This window comes from Pinus tabuliformis, chromosome 8 (genome assembly GCF_031772625.1).
Source record: "Pinus tabuliformis cultivar Carrire ecotype Pingquan chromosome 8, CPIR1, whole genome shotgun sequence".
Taxonomy (NCBI): domain Eukaryota; kingdom Viridiplantae; phylum Streptophyta; class Pinopsida; order Pinales; family Pinaceae; genus Pinus; species Pinus tabuliformis.
Window position 1 is genome coordinate 171,531,846 of NC_142294.1, and position 22,677 is coordinate 171,554,522.

Sequence of the window (22,677 nt, forward strand, 5' to 3'; positions counted from 1 at the left end):
AAAAATTACCTGCATACGAATTCTAAAACATACAAAATAAACAATGCGAGAGCATAACACATAAAACACATATACTCAGAGATTTTCCCCTAGATCCCAAAACCGAGACTACCAGCTTGATTTTTCATTATGTTCCTTTCAATGTTAGAATACATATTTATACATGCCGAAGCATCCAATACCATGGACTGAAAACCATCGCGTCCAAAATCATGTGCTAAAAATCATGCACAAAACCATAGGTAGGTCCGCCCAACCTAATATAGGGTCCAAAAAACAAAATTTTCTGAGGCACTGCTCGGACCCCATAGAGTGGGGTTACCTGTACCCCTCAAACCCCCTGTGACCCCCCCGCCCCCCTCTACGCAATCGGCGCAACGAAAGGGGGGCTCCGCCCCCCCTTTTAACCCCTGGTTAACTATGTCGGCTAGTCGTGGAAAGAATATAACACAAACCAACATTCTCCCACTTGTTGTTTTCTTTCCACAGGGGGCCGCAAGAGAGCTTAGTCATTTATCCAACCCTGCAACACCCATTGTTTCTCTAAACCAAGAGAACTTCTCAGAGCTCTCAGATTTTGTCAATGCATCTTCCGTATTCTTCAAAGTGTCCACCTTTACCAGCAACACCTTTTTGTCTTCTATCATATCCCTCACAAAGTGATACTGAACATCAATGTGCTTTGTCTTTGAATGATATGCAAGGTTCTTTGCTAAGAAAATTGCACTTTGGTTGTCACAGTCTATCCTTATAGCTCCCTATACTAACCCCATATTTGAACACAATCTATGCAACCAAACTGCTTCCTTGCTTGCATGAGTGGCTACCATGTATTCTACCTCTGTAGTTGATAGTGCCACTACGGATTATTTCTTACTCATCCAACTGACTACACCTCCAAATAGGTTAAACACATACTCACTTGTAGATCTTCTTTGATCGAAATCTCTAGCCCAGTCTGCATCAACAAAGCCATGAATATCCAACACTCTGTCCAATCCTGGTATTCCTTGGCAACACAAACCATAATCACTATTGCCACGCAAATACCTGAAAACCTGCTTCATTGTTGTCCAGTGCTCCCTTCCCCGGTTTTGACATAAACCTGCTCAATACTCCCATTGCATGTGCAATGTCTAGTCTAGTATAGACCATTGCATACATCAGGCTACCGACTGCACTTGCATATGGAACACGAGACATGTCCTCTTCCTCTTCTTGTGTCATAGGACACTATTCAGTAGATAAATTTACACCTACAGGAATAGGAACCTTCACCGATTTACTATATTTCATATTAAACCTCTGCAATATTGTCTCGACATACTTCCTCTGGTTTAACCAGAGATTCCTCTTTGCCAGATTTCTTTTAATTTCCATGCCCAAAATATAGTTTGCAGCACTAAGATCTTTCATGTCGAATTTGGAGGACAATTGGGTCTTCAAATCCTAGATAATTTCTTTGTCATTTCCAACCAACAACATATCATCCACATACAAGACCAGATAAATAACACGGTCACCAATTAATTTAAAATACACACAGTGATATGCTTTGCTTCTCGTGAAGCCAAGTCCCCATAAAAATGTATCAAGTTTCTGATACGACATCCTTAGTGACTATTTTAACCCATACAAAGACTTCTTTAACTTGCATACCAGTTCTTTCTTACCCTTCACTACAAAACCTTCAGGTTGCTTCATGTAGATCTCCTCTTCTAGATCCTCGTGAATAAACATTGTCTTCACATCCATTTGTTCTACCTCAAAATAAAAAACAGTAGCAACAGATAGAAGTAATCTAATAGAAGCTACCTTTGCAACAGGAGAAAAATATCAACAAAATAAATTCCTGGCACCTGGGAATAACCTTTTGCTACCAACCGAGCTTTGTATTTCTCAACCTTTCCTTCTGCATTTGTCTTCTCCTTGAACACCCATTTGCTTCCAATGGGTTGTTGGGTTGTGTTATATTCTTTCCACGACTAGCCCACATAGTTAACCGGGGGTTAGAGGGGGGGAGGTCAGAGGGGGTTTGAGGGGCACCCTAGAAAATTTTGGTTTTGGACCCTATGTTAGGTTGGGTGGACCCACCTATGTTTTTGTGCATGATTTTCGCACATGTTTTTGGACGTGATGGTTTTTGGTCCATGGTTTTTGACGCGATGGTTTTTCAGTCCATGGTATTGGATGCTTCGGCATGTATAAATATGTATTGTAACATTGAAAGGAATATAATGAGAAATTAAGCTGGTAGTCCCAGTTTTGGGATCCAGGGGAAAATCTCTGTGTATATGTGTTTTATGTGTTATGCTCTCACATTGTTTATTTTATGTGTTTTAGAATTCGATTGCAGGTAATTTATATATGGGGTTAAAACCTACATTTGGTATCAGAACTGTTTTGGCTTCAAGGGGACGCCTTTGTTACTGAGGGGTTTCGCTCGGGCCTGTGGTAGACCTTGTTCGGTGGGAGATTTGCGAGATCGATTTTGGTCGTGAAATAAGATGGCGAGCAGTGGAAAGATAGAGATTTAAAAATTTAATGGTCAGAGTTTTGAGTTGTGGAAACTCAAGATGGAGGATCTGTTGGTGGATAAAGATCAGTTGATCATGGTAGATCCGGGTACTAAACCAACGGGAATGTCCGTTGAAGAATGGAAGAAGTTGGATTGGAAGGAAAAGAGCACAATACGATTGTGTGTCTCAGATTTAGTATTGCTAAATGTATCAGGGGAAGCTACGGTGAAGGCTTTGTGGGACAAGTTAGGGACTTTGTACCAATCTAAGTCTCTGGTGAATAAACTGTTCCTGCGAAAAAGCTATATAACCTGAAGATGAAAGATGGAGACTCAGTGACAGAGCATCTGAATTCATTTAATACTGTGGTAAGTTAGTTAGCATATGTTGATATTAAAATTTCAGATGAAGATAAGTGCATCAGTTTTTTGTGTTCTCTACCAGATTCGTGGGATAGTCTGGTTATTGCAATAGGTAGCAATGCAACTGCCTTGCAGTTTGATGAAATAGTCTCAGCCTTGCTGATGGAGGAGATGAGATGGAAAAATATGGAAAGCCAGAATGGTGATTCCTTGTCTGTACGAGGATGGTCCCATAAAAGAAACAAAAATAAGTCATCGAGTGGGAGATCTAAATCTTCACGAAAACCTGTAAAGGTGGTGTGCTAGAAATGCGGAAAGGAAGGCCAATTTAAAAGGGATTGTAAATCTAAAGCTCCTGACAAAGGAAAGGGATCTAATGAGGCTCCTTCTGTAGATGCGAAAACCACATCAGATGGAGGTGGGGATGTGTACTTGGTTTCTTCAAGTACACGTGTAGATCATGAGGCATGGTTGATTGACTCAGGTGAATTCTTTCAGTTCACTCCCCATAGAGAGTGGTTCTGTGAGTATGAGAAATATGATGGTGATGATGCCTTCTTGGAGGATGACAGGAAAGCTAGAATCATTGGTCACGAAAAAGTAAAGTTGAAGTTGCAAGGTGGAAGGTTTAGAACGCTTCTAGGTGTTCTACATATTCCTGCATTAGCCAGAAATTTGATTTCTGTAAGCAAGTTGGGTGATGCAGGTGTAAAAATAGTGTTTGAGAAGGATACTTGCAAAATGGTTCGAGGAGCACTGGTATTGATGCGGGGAGTTCAGATTGGAACTCTGTACAAGTTGCAAGGTAGCACTGTTATTGATCGGTGCAACAGTTCTATGGTTCTTGAAAGTGGAGCAGAAAATCTAGTGGTATCTAGAGAAAAGACCATGCTGTGGCATCAAAGGCTTGGACATATTGGAGAGAAGGGCCTTCAAATACTTCATGGTAAAGGTATGGTAGAAGGTATGAGTAATAGCTCTCTAGATTTTGATTTCTGTGAAAATTGTGTGTATGGTAAGCAGAATTGGGTGAGTTTCCCCTCTGGTAGTAAGAGGGCGAAACAGATATTAGAGCTTGTGCACAGTGATGTGTTTCGACCTGTGAAGGTTCCGTCACTAGGTAAGTCTGTGTACTATGTATCATTTATGGATGACTTCTCAAGGAATACACAGATATATTTCCTTAAGAAGAAATCTGAAGTCCTTGAAAGGTTTAAAGAATTTAAGGCTCTCATGGAAAATTAAACAGAGAAGAAGATAAAGGTGCTGAGGACAGATAATGGTGAAGAGTTTTGCAGCAAGGAATTTAAAGAATTCTGTAGGAAGTGTGGTATAGCACGGCAGAAGACTACTCCATATACACCTCAGCAAAATGGAGTTTCAGAAAGAATGAACAAGACTTTGATGGAAAGGGCAAGAAGCATGCTCAGTGGTGTAGGGTTAAGACAAGAATTCTGGGTAGAGGTAGTGGATACTAAATGTTACCTGGTCAATAAGTCACCTTCATCAGCATTGGAGGATAAGACTCCACAATAGGATGGACTGGTAAGAAACCCTCTCTTTCACATCTGAGGGTATTTGGATGTGATGCATATGTACATGTTCCAAAGGAGAAACAAACCAAGTTGGATAGTAAATCTGAAAAGTGCATCTTTATTGGGTATAAGGATGGTTTAAAGGGTTATAAGCTTTGGAACCCAGTCACACGGAAGGTTGTGTACAAATGAGATGTGGTGTTCAGAGAGGTGAAAGATGTTATTAAACATTAAGTCCAACGAAAGGAACCTGAGAAGATAGAGTTTGAGCTAAAGGAGGAAGAATTAGACTCTACAGCAAAGGAGGAATCAGAAAATGAAGAGCCACAAACTCTGGCTCTGAGAAGATCAGTTCGAGAAAGGAGGTAGCCTGAAAGGTATAGTCCATTTTCTTTCTGTTCAAATTTTTCTTTATATGTTACTGATGATGATCCCAGAACTGTGAAGGAAGCAGTGGATTCAAAGGATGGAAAACTATGGAAATAGGCCATGGTTGATGAAATGGCATCTTTGCACAAAAGTGAGGCTTGGGATCTGGTGGAGTTGCCGGCTGGAAGGAAACCCATTGGCAACAAATGGGTGTTCAAAAAGAAGACAAATGCAGAAGGAAAAGTGGAGAAATACAAAGCTCGGTTGGTAGCAAAAGGTTATTCCCAGGTGCCAGGAATTGATTTTGGTGATATTTTTTCTCCTGTTGTAAGATAACTTCTATTAGATTACTTTTATCTATTTTTGTTGCTTTTGATTTTGAGGTAGAACAAATGGATGTGAAGACAACATTTCTTCACAGGGATCTGGAAGTGGAAATCTACATGAAGCAACCTCAAGGCTTTGCAGCGAAGGGTAAGAAAGAACTGGTATGCAAGTTAAAGAAGTCTCTGTATGGGTTAAAATAGTCATCAAGGATGTGGTATCAGAAATTTGATACATTTATACGGGGACTTGGCTTCACCAGAAGCAAGGTAGATCACTGTGTGTATTTTAAGTTAATTGGTGACCATGTTATTTATCTGGTCTTGTATATGGATGATATGTTGTTGGTTGGAAATGACAAAGAAATTATCCAAGATTTGAAGACCCAATTGTCCTCTAAATTTGACATGAAAGATCTTGGTGTTGCAAACTATATTTTGGGCATGGAAATTAAAAGAGATCAGGCAAAGAGGAAGCTCTGGTTAAACCAGTGGAAGTGTGTCGAGACAATATTGCAGAGGTTTAATATGCAAGATAGTAATCCAATGAAGGTTCCTATTCCTGTAGGTGTGAGGTTATCTGCTGAACAGTGTCCCAAGACACAAGAAGAGGAAGAGGACATGTCCCGTGTTCCATATGCAAGTGCAGTCGGTAGCCTGATGTATGCAATGGTCTGTACTAGACTAGACATTGCACATGCAGTGGGAGTATTGAGTAGGTTTATGCCAAAACCAGGAAAGGAGCATTCGATAGTAGTGAAGCGGGTTTTCAGGTATTTGTGTGGCACTATTGATTATGGTTTGTGCTACCAAGGAAGATCAGGATTGGACAAAGTGTTGGATATTCGTGGCTTTGTTGATGCAGACTGGGTTGGAGATCTGGATCAGAGAAGATCTACAAGTGGGTATGTGTTTAACATATTTGGAGGTGCAGTTAGTTGGATGAGTAAGAAACAATCTGTAGTGGCACTATCAACTACAGAGGCAGAATACATGGCAGCCACTCATGCAAGCAAGGAAGCATTTTGGTTGCAAATATTTTGTTCAAGTATGGGGTTAGTACAAGAAGCTATAAGGATAGGCTGTGATATCCAAAGTGCAATTTTCTTAGGAAAGAACCCTGCATATCATTTAAAGACAAAGCAAATTGATGTTCAGTATCACTTTGTGAGGGATATGATAGAAGACAAAAAGGTGTTGCTGGTAAAGGTGGACACTTTGAAGAATACTGCAGATGCATTGACAAAAGCTGTGAGCTTTGAGAAGTTCTCTTGGTGTAGAGAAACAATGGGCGTTGCAGGCCTGGATAAATGACTAAGCTCTCTTGTGCCCCCCTGTGGAAAGAAAACAACAAGTGGGAGAATGTTGGGTTGTGTTATATTCTTTCCACGACTAGCCCATGTAGTTAACCGGGGGTTAGAGGGGGAGAGGTCATAGGGGGTTTTAGGGGCACCTGTAACCCCACTTTATGGGGTCCGGGGTAGCACCCCAGAAAATTTTGGTTTTGGACCCTATGTTAGGTTGGGCAGACCCACCTATGGTTTTGTGCATGATTTTCGCACATGTTTTTGGACGCGATGGTTTTCGGTCCATGGTTTTGGACGTGATGGTTTTTTGGTCCATGGTATTAGATGCTTCGGCATGTATAAATATGTATTGTAACATTGAAAGGAATATAATGAAAAATCAAGCTGGTAGTCCCGATTTTGGGATCCAGGGGAAATCTCTATGTATATGTGTTTTATGTGTTATGCTCTCGCATTGTTTATTTTATGTGTTTTAGAATTTGTATGCAGGTAATTTTTGTATGGGGTTAAAACCTACATGGGTTTCCTTCTAGCCGGCAACTCCTCCAGATCCCAAGCCTCATTTCTGTGTAGAGATTCCATTTCATTAACCATGGCCTCTTTCCAGAGTTTTCCATCCTCCAAATCTACTGATTCCTTCACAGTTCTAGGATCATCATCAGTAATAGATAAAGCAAAATTTGAACAAAAAGGATATGGAGTATACCTTTTTGGCTACCTCCTTTCTTGAACTGATCTTGTCACAACCAGAGTTTGCGACTCTTCATATTTTGATTCCTCCTCTATTGTACAGTCTGATTCTTCCTCCTTTAGCTCAAACTCTATCTTCTCAGGTTCCTTTCGTTGGACTTCATGTTTAATAACATATTTCACCTCTTTGAACACCACATCTCGACTATACACAACCTTTCTTGTTACTGGGTTCCAAAGCTTATAACCCTTTAAACAATCCTTTTACCCAATAAAGATGCACTTTTCAGATTTACTATCCAACTTGCTTCTTTTCTCCTTTGGAACATGTACATATGCATTACATCCAAATACCCTCAGATGTGAAAGAGAGGGTTTCTTACCAATCCATACCTCTTGTGGAGTCTTATCCTCCAACGCTGATGAAGGTGATTTGTTGACCAGGTAGCATGATGTCTCCACTGCCTTTGCCCAAAATTCCTATCCTAACTTGGCACCACTGAGCATGCTTCTTGCCCTTTCCATCAACATCTTGTTCATTCTTTCTACAACTCCATTTTTCTCAGGTGTGTATGTAGTCGTCCTTTGCTGTGATATACCACACTTCTTACAGAATTCCTCAATTCCTTACTGCAAACTCTCCACCGTTATCTTTCCTCAACACATTTATCCTCTTCTCTGTCTGGTTTTCCACCAGAGCCTTAAATTCTTTAAACCTCTCAAAGACTTCAGATTTCTTCTTAAGGAAATATATCCATGTATTCCTTGAGAAGTCACCTATAAATGATACATAGTACACAAACTTACCCAGTGATGGAACCTTCAGAGGTCCAAACACATCACTGTGCACAAGCTCTAATATCTGTTTCGCCCTGTTACCACCAGAGGGGAAACTCACCCAATTCTGCTTCCCATATACACAATTTTCACAGAAATAAAAATCCAGAGAGCTATTACTCATACCTTCTACCATACCTTTACCATGAAGTATTCGAAGGCCCTTCTCTCCAATATGTCCAAGCCTTTGATTCCATAGCATGGTCTTCTCTCCAGAGACCATGAGATTTTCTGCTCCACTTTCAGGAACCACGGAACTATTACACCCATCAATAAAAATGCTACCTTGTAGCTTGTACAGAGTTCCAATCCGAAGCATCAATATTAGTGCTCCTCGAACCATCTTGTAGGTATCCTTCTCAAACACTGTTTTTACACCTGCATCATCCAACTTGCTTACAGAAATCAGATTTCTGGCCAATGCAGGAATATGCAGAACACTCGGAAGTGTTCTAACCCTTCCACCTTGCAACTTCAACATTACTTTTCTGCGACCAATGATTCTAGCCTTCCTACCATCCCCTAAGAAGACATCACCACCATTGTATTTCTCATACTTGCAGAACCACTCTCTATGGGGAGTGAAGTGAAAGGATGCACTTGAGTCAATCAACCATGCCTCATGATCTACATGTGTAGTTGAAGAAGCCAAATACACATCCCCACCTTCATCTAAGGTGCTTTTCACCTTTGCAAAAGGAGCATCATCAGATCCCTTTCCAATGTCAGGAGCTTTCGATTTACAGTCCCTTTTGTAGTTCCCTTCCTTTCCGCATTTCTAGTACACCACCTTTACAGGTTTTCCTGGAGATTTAGATCTACCTCTAGATTTAGATCTCCCACTCAATGACTTATTTTTGTTTTTGTTTTGGGACCGTCCTCATACAGACAAGGCATCACCATTTTGTCTCTTCATATTTTTCTGCCTCATCTCCTCCGTCAGCAAGGATGCGACTATTTCATCAAACTGCAAAGTAGTTTTATTGCTACCTATTGCAATAACCAAACTATCCCACGAATTTGGTAGAGAACACAAAAAATTGATGCACTTATCTTCATCTGAAATTTTAATATCAACAGATAATAACTAACTTACCACAGTATTAAATGCATTCAGATGCTCTGTCATCAAGTCTCCATCTTTCATCCTCAGGTTATACAACTTTTTCCATAGGAACATTTTATTCACCAGAGACTTAGAATGGTACAAAGTCCCTAACTTGTCCCACAAAGCCTTCGTTGTAGCTTCCCCTGATACATTTAACAATACTGAATCCAAGACACACAATTGTATTGTGCTCTTAGCCTTCCGATCCAACTTCTTCCATTCTTCATCGGACACTCCCATTGGTTTAGTATCCAGATCTATCATGATCCACTAATCTTTATCCACCAATAGATCCTCCATATTGAGTTTCCATAACTCAAAAATCTGACCATTAAATTTCTCGATCTCTATCTTTCCACTGTTCGCCATCTTCTTTCACCACCAGAATCGATCCCTCAGATCTCCCACTGAACAGGGTCTACCACAGGCACAAGTGAAACCCCTCAGCAGGAAAGGCCTCCCCTTGAAGCCAAAGCAACTCTGATACCAAATGTAGGTTTTAACTCCGTACAAAAATTACCTGCATACAAATTCTAAAACACAGAAAATAAACAATGTGAGAGAATAACACATAAAACACATATACACAGAGATTTTCCCTTGGATTCCAATACTGGGACTACCAACTTGATTTTTCATTATGTTCCTTTCAATGTTACAATACATATTTACACATGCCGAAGCATCCAATACCATGGATCGAAAACCATCGCGTCCAAAACCATCAACCAAAAACCATCACATCCAAAACCATGTGCGAAAAATCATTCATAAAACCATAGGTAGGTCCACCTAACCTAATATAGGGTACAAAAACAAAATTTTATGGGGTGATGCCCCGGACCCCATAGAGTGGGGTTACCTGCACCCCTCAAACCCCTTGTGACAACTCCCCACTATGCAATCGACGCAACGAAGGGGGGGCTCTGCCCCCCTTCTAACCTCCCGATTAACTACCTCGGCTAGTCGTGGAAATAATATAACACAACCCAAAACCCTAATAGGCTCTTCAAAAATATTTGGTTGTTTGCCTAATGGTTCCTCTAGATCACAACCATCGAAGAAGAGGGAAGGTTGGCTATTTGATGTGGTGGGGGTATTTGGATTTTTTTTTTCCAGTTCTTTCTTTTGTTTTTGAACTTCTTGCAGAATGGAAAGAAAACAAAAACAAATTGCAACTACTTTCTGAATGAAACTAATTGCAGAATGGAAAGAAAGCAAAACCAAATTACAACTACTTGATGAATAGAATTATTTGCAGAATGATAAATAAATAAGGAAATAAAGAAAGAAAGCATAAATCACATCTACTCAGAAACCTCCCTGGCAACGACAGAAAAAAGTGATGAACATCAGTATTGTAGCAAGAATGTTGCAACTCCTGGGGCTACCAACTTTATTTCATCAACTCGGGGTTCGTACAAACTTGAAGGTGGCAATGCTGTATACACAAATAGATGTAATGGTCTACTATTGTCACTGTTCAACTCGGGTGATATACCACTAGGGTTTTTCAAACCAATATTCTATTGAGTAGAAGAAGTTTGACTACCAATTGGAGAAGGGAAAATTATCCTAAATGAAAGAAAAGAAATGATTACTATTTTAAAGAATGAAAGACTGAATTGGAAGATGCTTGTAAAGTAACATGAAATCCTCTATCTACTCATTGACACATTTTTCTTGCAAAAGAAACCTAGTTTCACCCTATTTATCGCATGTGATGATTTAAACTATCTGAGCATGGAATGTGATATAGGAAGTATTAACTGTTGCATGCATGTGCTAACTAGGAAATAAAAGAACTCTTTTTATTTATCTTTTCATTTTATGAATGCATATGCTAATATTTTCTTGTTCTTTGGTAAGGGAGACAAGTATGAAGGAAGAGGGTTAGAATGGTCTTGATGGCATGGAGGTCAATTAGATGCCTAATCCTAGCTTGAGTGATGATTTTTCTCAATTCAGGCTCAAAACAGGGTGCTACAGGATTTCCTACAGGAAAACTACATGATGTCCTAGTTCTCCTATAGGATCCCCTGTTTTACTATAGGAACAGGCAAAAAGCTTAGGAAGTGGTTTAGAAGGTGGAATGAAGTTTGGGAAAGGTAGATAATGGGAGAATAATGCATGAAGGGGGTCAAAACTACCTATATCTCAAGCAATTATTTCAAGAAGGTTGGATTTTCTCAATGGAAATGGCAATTTTGGCTTATAAAACAAGAGTCCAGATTGAGATTTTAGTGGATTTTGGAAACATGGGTGGATAATGTTTGGATGAGGCAACTGAGACGAGGTCTCCTTGCAATGTAGAATCTCTTGCACAAACATACATTCTTGTTTCCATCTATACACAAATGAAACTCTATACACGGGAAAGATTTATTAAGTGGAATAAAACAAAACTATTACCATCTAATGGCTAAGTGCATGAATGGAAGTTATTTGAAATCAATACACTACCTAAGAGATGAGAAATGAAAATTGCAACTTATCCTAAGAAACTTAAAGATAATGACCTACTAAACAAGAAACCCTAGTTTATGCAGCAAAGCAAGAACTCTATATTTTGACTGTATGAAAGTATCCCTCAAGTCATAATCCCAAAAGAGAGAGATGAGGCGAAAACTACTATCACCATATTTTCTAAATTCCTTCTGTCACTATGATACTGTTGTTCTAACTATACACAAATGGAACCAAACTAATTAATCATACTAATACTTGCAAATTCACAACCCCAAAAGCAGTTCAACAACTAACTATGAATGTAATCTACGAATACATATACAAGAAGAGGAACCTTTGTTGCTAGGGTTGGGCTCTAACCCAAGAACTTCATCCCTTTGAGTCAACTCAGTGCTGGATCAAGGGAATGCTTCTCATTTTCATTAAAATATAAAAAATACACAAGAGTGATTAGTCACAAAGTTTCAACTCGAAAATGCCTATTGGCTACAATGAACAAAAATCCAAATCCTAATGATGGTCTAGGAATTCTTATTTATACAACTGAAGTTACCAACAACTTCCTTAAATTTAAGGAGGCTTGTCTCCCAATCTTAAGATCAACTGGTCTTCAACTATCACTGGCTTGGCTCCCAATGATCTTAATGGCTTGGTTTCCTACAACTCTGAGCAAATGTGATTTGATGGAGGAATCTTTGAGTGAGTGAGGAGTTAAGGAGGGAGATCCCATTTCCTAAAATCCCTCTGTCTTGTCTCCTTCGAGTTCCTCCACTTTGATTAGACAAAATTTTCTCCAAAACCTACAATCAATGCATATTAGACCACTAGACATGACATCTCATCTTTACCCTTCTCATTAAGAAAAATATAACAAAACATGTAATGAATTATGAGAAAAGTTTATTTTAGTAAGCTGGAGAGTTGTATTAAGGTCCATATAATTTACCAACTAATGAGCCCCATTAGTGCTACTACCTCAACCAAGGAGATAACTATGGAAACTTGACAAAACTGCACGAACTTGAACTTATTAAACTGTCATTAGTAAAACCGTGCAAAATTCTTCTTAATTCATTAAAAATAATGGAATTTGGTGTGTTTTATGGAGGAATATGGTTAAAAATTTCTAACAATGTATGAATGGAATGATGTAAAATGGATAATTCGGTCATTGGAATTGTGAAAATTTGGAGGCCCAATAGTACTAGTGATGCACTGGTGCACTACTCCACTACTAGACCTCTACTAGTTCCTCCAACAATTAGAACTATTTTAATTGACTATAACTTAGTTAGACTGAGTTATCTAATTACAACTCAAAATAATTCAACCTGGGACCCTAAAATTGAAGGATCACTCTACATGACTCTAGATATACTTCCAACTTGAATTTCCTAAGTCAATTAAGTCAATTTAACTTAATTAACTATTACAAATTTCTATGAGAATGGAATGACAATTTAATTCACAATTTAATTCAAGGACAAATTAAATTGGAATTTCTTGTTGCTATTTTTAACAAAATTCTCCTTGGAAATTGAGAAATGTTGACTAAGGCAGATTTCAACAAATTTTGCAGTTTTGGGGTCAGTACCACCTTTGACAAGCTCAATTGCTTCATCAAGGGGGGTTTTGGTAAATAATGAAACACCATAAAAGCTCACTATTAAATCATTAGGGTCACGCTTCTCACTTTTGATAAGATCAACAAAATGCTTAGAATTCTGAATGAAGGAATTTGTGTTAACAACTAGAGGTCTGAGGGCACCGACTACATATTTTGTGAGAATATATGTGGGAGAGCCAATGGTATTCACAATGGGTCTCAAGGGGATACCTTCTTTGTGTATTTTAGGGAGGCCATAAATCCTTGGGGTGATCTCACTGCATGGGGTTAACTTCTTTTTTAGATGATCATCCAAGTTAGATTCTTTAATGGCCTACTTGACCTCTTTAACAATGTGATAAATTAGATTCCGTTGTAGCTTATTCTAAGTACAACTGTTAGAGAGGTGATCTCTCATTTTAGAGTTATAATCCTGCTTGTCCATAATTATTGTGGCTCCCCCTTTGTCAACTTTTAAAATAACAATATTATCATTATTTCTCAAGTTTTTGAGACACAATAATAATTTGTGATTTAGATTAGATTTCAGAGGTTTGGCTTTCCTGATGACAACGGAACAATCTTGACAGATCCTTTCTTTATCCACATCACTTAATCGGTGGATACCATCTTCCACACTACATACGATGCTTTCAAAGATAATCCGCTTTGGGGAAATAACAAAACCTAGACCTTTATTGAGCACTTCAACTTCATCATTTATAAGTGCATGTGATGAGATATTTACTACCTTCATTTTTGAAAAGGGTGTAATGTTAATTTTTGTGAGAATAATTGTCATGATATTTGAAGGAGTAATGCTCAAATAAATAATAAATAATACATCACCATGGCCTCTTAATTATTGAAATTTCCACCCGAATTAAATTACAAGCCTATATTTAATTAGCATGATTAGTTTTAATATGCAATAATCAACATCCTTATGATTTAAAATATAAATTTTTAAAATTTACTTAAACTATTTGGATTTTCACATTTAATAAGATTATTTATTTAACCATATATATATAAGATTATTATCGTTATTGTTTATATCAATATTAATTTGGTGATATTAAATGGTTTTGAGATTTTTTATTCGAGTAAAAAATTATATATATTTTAGTTGGATGTGTTATACAAAGAATTAATCTATGGTAATTTTTATAATAGGTTTAGAACTTGCATTGCAATTCTAATTTATAATTAATATTTTATATTTTATGTATCTATATTATTTGAACATATATAATAGGTTTAGAACTTGCAATGCAATTCTAATTTATAATTAATATTTATGTATCTATATTGTTTGAATATATATCGTTTTAGTTATCATATAGTCACATTTCAAAGTGATAGTATCTACTTTAACAAAATTGGCTTTCACAAATATATTCTTAATCATTTCAAGTTTTGAATTTAGGAATGTTCTATCGCATTTTAGTTAGGATGTTTAATTTCTAATTTTTATAATACTAAAGTGATTTTAAGTTTAAGTTGTTAAACTTTAGGGTCAACCAAATTTAGAAAAGTCTCATGTTTTAAAAATAGGTCAATTATGGGGGTTTCAGTAACAAAGCAATACTATATTACGTGTGTTCATATTGGGAATAAAAAATAAGAAAAAATGAAATAATATATCGAGCATTTAATAGGAGAGTAAAGGGTTTTTATATGTAGTATAGCAATGTGTGTAAAATAAGGTAGTGTTTATATAATACATTGGCCACACGTAGGCAAAAAACAAGTGGGCTGAAGAAATAGAGGTTCAAGAGTATTGTGGGAGTATCGAGAGTAGGAGAGAGAAAGAAAAAACTATTATAATATTAGGTCCATAGGAGCCTAACATTCAAACCTATGGCCCTAGTATTGACATGCAATTCATGGTAATGTTACAGTGACATTCTCCTTTATCTTTCATTTTCATCATTTTACTTAAAATTTTAACATTACGATGAAATGACTCAAGATGTTTAAGAGTGGTTCCGACCTCATTAGATTTCATATGGAGAAATTAAAATTTTGTATTTGACTATAAAAGCAATAGACTTATTAGTTTTTCAGGATTTTAGGGTTGGGGGGATTGCAATGTCTCCATTGGATTTTGTCATGTATTAGGGTAAGGAACTCATATTTAACCAAGAAAACCAAGACCTCTATGTACCTTGATGTTAGTGACATTGGTTTTCAAACTCCTCTATCATGACCCTACTAAAAATGTACCCGTCACTCAAACAAAATCTTTACTTGACATGTTACATTTTTCCTATCTTATGTTAATGCCTAGAGGGTGCTATTAATGACAAAGATCCCAAGATAGGGAATGATTTTGATGATATGTAGGTATTTGTTGTAACATGATTTTTTGGATGCTAGAGGCCATCAAGAGCCTACTTGTTGATGTATTTTCAGTTCAGCGATAGATTGTACTCAATGTTATTTTGGTTATGTGCACCCTTACATGATATATAAATGAGAACTTGTAATTTGTGTACCTATGGTTGACAAAGATTATAACTACTAGATGAATGATGTTATATGTTTCAATACATGTTTTTATGTTTTTTTATCGTAAATTCATCATTCTACATGCTTTTGTTGACATATATACATCAATATCAATACACACACACACACACACACACACACATATATATATGTATGTATGCATATGTGTATGTATACATATACATATACATATACATATACATATACATATACATATATATATATATATATATATATATATATATAACCCACTCACAAAATCACTCCCAATTTGGGAGATTTTGAAAATGTCACTCCCACTTCCCGCTTCTACTCTCGCTCCCAAGTAGCCTTGCTCTAGAACATACATGCATCACATTACTAATACCTCTATGATCTATGTCTAATGCGTGTGTTAAGAATTCTTACCTTTTTCTTAGCTAGTGATCCTCCTTATGATGGGGTAGTAGAAAAGACAACAAGTATGACACCTTCACCCTTTCCTTACATTAGTATTGAGTAGGTTGAATGAAAGTGGAGGAGACAGTGATACCAACTATTGCTTGGTAGAGGGCACATGCATGCCATAGGAGATAGTGAAATAGACCATTTTTTGGAATAGTGTGCATGCATTCTAAGGGCACACATGTCACACCTTCACTTAATTCAAGTTTAGATGTTGTTTCAAATTTAGCAATTTCAGTTTTGGATGGAGTTTTTCTATTATTAGAGATTTTATTTTGTTCTTTTAGACATGCTCTATTCTTCCTAAGAGGGTGCAGATCCTTAGTCAATTATAATACTTATGCATGATAAATTCCCATCTTAGGTAGATGACTCATATCTCAAGGAAGGGATGCATGCTTGCATGCTTTAGTTCATCTTTTGATGGAGACATACTTACTTGTCACTCTTACCATGCAACTATGGTGCACGAGGTGATTAGCTTAGGGCTATGATTTGAGAAAGTGCAACCAAATATGATTTTTCACATGTCTATATTCATTGTAGTTTCTCTCCTCTTCCTATTCTATAAGCGATGTGAATGGTGTGCCATTGTGTTGGTTATCAAGGTTTTGTTTTGAACTACTGTAGTGTATCTTTTCCACTATTCAATAGAATAAAAATGCAATTGAGAGTTCAAATCTACGTATTTTCCATTCAAATTTTCCATAGTATGTATTTGTAAATCAGCTAACTTATATCTGTCTCTTTTTTATTGAAACTTTCAAGTTTTAAGTTACCTAGTGTTTAGGTTATTCTTTCTAGGTGCAAAAATTAACGAAAATAAAGGGATATAAATATGAAGGGGTATAAAAAATGTTAATGAAAAAATGGATACCTACAATATCTAGTGAAAGTAGGGACCTTTTAAATTGGGAAGTGCATTGGGTTCATATTGGTAGGGGGTTAAATAAAGTGATTTTTAGAGGTATTTTCCAATATGTAGTCAAATTAAGCATATTGTTTAGTATGCCACAAACGCACATGCTATGTTAGAGGTTCATTGAGTGAAGCTGTTAGGTCCCTATAGTACTAGTGATTCCCCCATTACTATTGTAGTTGTATCCCTTATTAATATTTTTGTGCCCCTATTGTCCCCATATTGTTATTATTGTGCCTCATAGAATCCCTCTATTGTCATTTTTGTGCCTTTATATTATTATTGTTAGGTCAGCTTGGTTATATTGTGACCCCTTAGACTCCTATATATAGAAAGGAGGTTTTTTGATTTGTATCATCCAAGAATTGTTCATTTGTATAATGTAAAGGAGGTTTCCCCCTCGAAGAAGATGAATTCTAAGGTGTTGATCTATTTTTTCTATCTTTTTGTGAGCTGGTTTCATAATATTTGGTATCAAAGCTTTGGATTCTAGGGTTTCGCTACTCCAAATAGGTCATCGTGGAATTTGTGCTATAACTTGTTTTCTTCGACGTCTCAGATGCTAAAAAAAAACCCATTTGGGCCGAAATCGTTCTAAACCTCAGGTCCAAATTTCCAAGATTTTCACACTATATTTGCGAAGATATGATCTAAGGAAGTTAGCCTTTTTGTAGACTCCTAAATTACATTCCAAATAGGTGACCTGGGGAAAATCCTCATAAATTTTGTTTTGAGCATCAGATTAAAATTTCGTTAGAAGTTACAGAAAGAGGACGGACTGTATTTCCCTGTGTATATTCTTTAGATCCGAAGGTCAAAACAGTGACATGTGGCACTTCATACATGTTCGCTCTTCTGAAAAGGTATATAATCTGGTCATCTTGGGAGATTGTGCATAACTCTTTCTTAGAGAATCGAAATTTGATCAGACTGGTGGCATTGGAAAGAGGACATAGAGGGCTACTATAGATCGCAATTTTAGAACTGAATTATTCGAAATTATAGAGATACATCAGATTCAATATTGAGCTCCTACAAAGTGAAAAAATGTGTGTAGTTTTTTTTAATTTTTGCATAAGCTTTGTTTGAAAAATTAGTTTGAAGGAATTCAAAGGGCATAGTAAAGAATTATTATCAGTATTTGATTCCCCAAGGAAAGAAAATTCAAACACCTAATAAGCAACTTGAAAGCTCTAGCATGACTCATGAAGAAGAGGAAGAAATGCAATATGATATATCAAAATTACGAGACCAAGTGCAACAAATGTCACTAGCATAAAAAGTAATAGAATCTAAGATGGATAGTTTAAAGAAAGATGTAGAAGCTAAGATGAATGATGTGGAAGCTAAGATGGATGATTTGAAGACATATTTGAAGATATACATGGAAGATTTGAAGACATGCATGGAATATTTGAAGACAAATTTGACAAAGTTTCTACAAGGAATGCTTACTAATGGTGAAAGGGTAGTAAAGGAAACTCATGATGAGAACAAAATAAATGTTAATCATGATTTCATAGACTCTAACATTGGATCAAAGAACCACCATATTTCAAAAATTGATATGAGGAAGTTTGATGGCAAGGATCCTGCAACATGGACACTACAGATGGAGAAATTTTTCAATCTCCATAATGTGCAAAACACACAAAAGGTACGTATTGCAACTTTATATTTGGAACCAGATCAGTCTGTATGGTATCGATGGCTTTGATCTCATAAACAAATTGTCACTTGGGTAATTTTACAAAAGAAATGATAGCACATTATGAGGATTCAAAAAGCAACACCTTTTTTAGCCAATTGATAAGTCTCAAACAAAAGGGTTCAATGATGGAGCACATTGAGGACTTCCAAAAATTGAACATAAGCGTAAAAGATATTCCAGAGGAGCATAGGATTGATGTGTTCATAGGGAATTTAAAGGATAATATCCAACATGAGTTTCGCCTTTGGGAACTTGATTCATTGGAGAAGGCCTTCAGGTTAGCAAGAAAAATTATGGTAACCAGGAAGCGTACCACTCACAATTAAAAAGATGTAAGTGTTGTTACCCCTAGCCTTCCACAACCAATAATGTTGACACCACAACAATTGGAAGAAAAAAGAGCAAAATGACTTTGTTACAATTGTGATAGCAAATACACTAAAGGTCATAAGTGTGCTGAGAAGAAATTATTCTACATAGATTGTGAAGAGGAGGAAGAAAAGGAACAAGAGATGTCAAAAGAAGAGGATATACTCCAGAAAAAACCCTAGATAAAGAAGTAATGAATCCAACCATATCTTGTAATGCATTGACTGGAATTACCACTCCCAAACTATCAAGATAGAAGGACATATCAAGAAGAAAAAGGTAATAGTGTTGATTGATTCAGGAAGTACCCACAATTTTATTCATTGTAAGATAGCAAAAGAATTGAATTACTTCCTATATCTAGCACCAGAGTGTCAAGTGATGGTTGCAAGTGGAGGAACCATAAATTGCTTTGGAAAGTGCCATAATATCAAGCTATCCATGGGAGAATATGTATTGAATAGCCCAATGCTTTCCATTCCAATGGGAGGTGCTGATGTTGTACTAGGAGTCCAATGGCTACAATCCTTGGGTACAATAGCTTTTAATTTTCAAGAACTTTTCATGAATTTTTCTGCAGAAGGAAAGGAAGTTTAATTAAGGGGTATTGTAGGGAAACCAGGAAATATAATCAGCTCTAACGGTATGACAAAGCTTCTAAAAAAGGAACAACGAGGTTTAATTGCACAATTATATTCGCTAGATGTTTCCACATCGAACTCATCTATTTCTCCAGATCTCCAAAAAGTCTTAGACATTCATTCCAAGGCATTTGAGACCCCCAAAGGTCTCCCACCTATTCGTGATCATGATCATGCTATTCATTTGATTCCAGGAAGTGTTCCTCCAAACACTAGGCCGTACAGATATCCCTATGCCCAAAAGAGTGAAATTGAATGTATGGTTGCAGAAATGCTAGAGGTTGGTATAATTCAACCTAGTCAAAGTTCTTTCTCTGCTCCAGTAGTATTGGTGCATAAGAAGGATGGATCATGGCGCATGTTTCCGGATTATAGGGAGCTCAATAAGCTCACTATTAAAGATAAGTTTCCCATTCCTGTCATTGATGAATTATTGAATGAATTGCATGGATCAATTTGCTTCACCAAGTTGGATCTTCGTTCAGGATATCATCAAATCAGAATGAAGACTGAAGACATTCTAAAAAAAACATTTAGAACTCATGAGGCTCATTATGAATTTTTGGTCATGCTTTTTGGCCTTACTAATGCACCTTCTACATTTCAAGGTTTGATGAATTCAATTTTCAAACCCTTCCTTAGAAAATTTGTGTTAGTATTTTTTGACGATATACTAATCTACAACAAGTCTTGGAAGGATCATGTTGAACATGTCAACGGGGTGCTACAACTATTGGAGGAGAAACAATTATTTGCAAAAATATCCAAATGTTTCTTTGGAGTCCAAGAGCTGGAATATCTGGTGATATTGTATCTCATGAAGGAGTTAAGGTAGACCGTAGCAAAATTAAAGCCATTAAGGAATGGAAAATCCCCACATCCATAAAGCATCTCCAAGGATTTCTTGGGTTGACAGGGTATTATCACAAGTTTGTTAAGAATTATGGGAGAATAGTAGCACCTCTAACAACATTATTGAAGAAAGATGCATTTTCATGGACTCCAGAAGCAACAAAGGCCTTCGAACATCTTAAAGAAGAAATGTGCCAAGCACTGGTATTAGCTACACCAGACTTCACAAAAACCTTTATGTGGAATTTGATGCTTCAGGAAATGGAATTGGTGCGGTTTTAATGCAAGAAAAAAGACCCATTGCTTTCGAAAGTCGTCCAATCAAGCAAAAGTATTTACACAAAGCTATTAAAGAGAAAGAAATGTTGGCAATACTACATGCACTTAAGAAATGGCAACCCTACCTAATGGGAAGACACTTCAAGGTAAAAATGGATCATGATAGCCTTAAATACATTTTAGAACAAAGATTATCCTCTGAAGAGAAACAAAAATGGGTCACAAAGATGTTGGGTTATGACTTTGAAATGATCTACAAAAAAGGGAAGAACAATGTTGTGGCAAATGCACTCTCAAGAAAGGATGAGGATGTGGAAGCATTGTTGTGCACCATTTCTATTATCCAACTAGATTGGATAAACGAAGCAAGGGAGGAATGGAAAAATGACAAAGATGTGTGGGCACTTATTCAAAAGTTACAACAAGATTCCAGTACATCTGATACATTTAGCTGGAAAAATGATTCGTTATGGTACAAAGATCGCTTATACCTATGTAAGAATTCCCAACTCAAACAAAAGCTTCTTATGGAATTGGATACTTCTCCCTTGGGAGGGCACTTAGGATTTTTAAAACTTACCACAGGGTGAAGAAGGAATTCTTTTGGGATGGCCTTAAATTGGATTTGCAAAAGTTTGTGGTGGAATGTTTGGTTTTCCAACAAAATAAAGTTGAAACAATTAAGACCCCAGGTCTATTACAACCTTTATCCATTCCAAGCCAACATTGGGAGGAGGTTTCAATGGATTTTATCACAGGTTTACCCAAGCCTGAGGGAAAGAGTGTCATCATGGTGGTAGTTGACAGAATTACCAAGTATGCACACTTTTGTGCATTATCACATCCATTTAAAGCCAATACAGTTTCTATTGCATTTATGGAAACAATTCAAAAGATACGTGGAAACCCAAATATTATTGTAAGTGTTAGAGATCCCATTTTCACTGGAAATTTTTGGACATAATTATTTTCTTATCTTAGTACTCAGTTAGCTCATAACTCATCTTATCATCCTCAATCTGATGGGCAAACTGAGATAGTAAACAATGTTTGGAAGGACATCTTCATTGCTTTGTATTTGATAAACAAACACAATGGGTCAAATGGTTGCCTCTGGCTAAATGGTGGTATAACACTTCCTTCCATACTACAAAATAAATGACCCCATTTATGGAACTTTATTGATATCATCCACCATACATCACATCATATTTAAGATAAAATTCTAAGGTTCAAGCAGTGGAACATCACATCGAGCATCAACAAGAAGTTCTCCAACTCTTAAAGGATAACCTCACGTTGGCGCAGAATAGAATGAAACAACAGGTAGATCAACATCGCATCGAAAGAAGTTTTGATGTAGTTGACTTGGTATTCCTATGGCTAAAACCATATAAACAAATGCCCCTCAAGCAAGCTAAGAAGGATAATAATTTATCACCAAAGTATTATGGTCTATACAAGGTGTTGCAAAAGATTGGTACTATGGCATACAAATTTGAGCTTCCTGTAGCTTCTTGAGTGCACCCAGTTTTCCATGTTTCATCTTTAAAGAAGGTTATAGGCGACAAGCTTCCAGTTCAAACAATTTTGCCAGAACTTGACGAGGAAGGAAAAATTATATTGGAACCAGAAGAAGTCACAGAAACAAGAACTCGACAGTTACAAAATCGATCAATTTCAGAGTATCTCATCAAGTGGAAGAACTTATCCGCTAAAGACTCCACATGGGAGGATGAGAATTTTATACAAAAGCATCCAAAACTACTCAAGCGTTGAGGACAACACTTTTTTGAAGGAGAGGGGGATGTTAGGTCCCTATA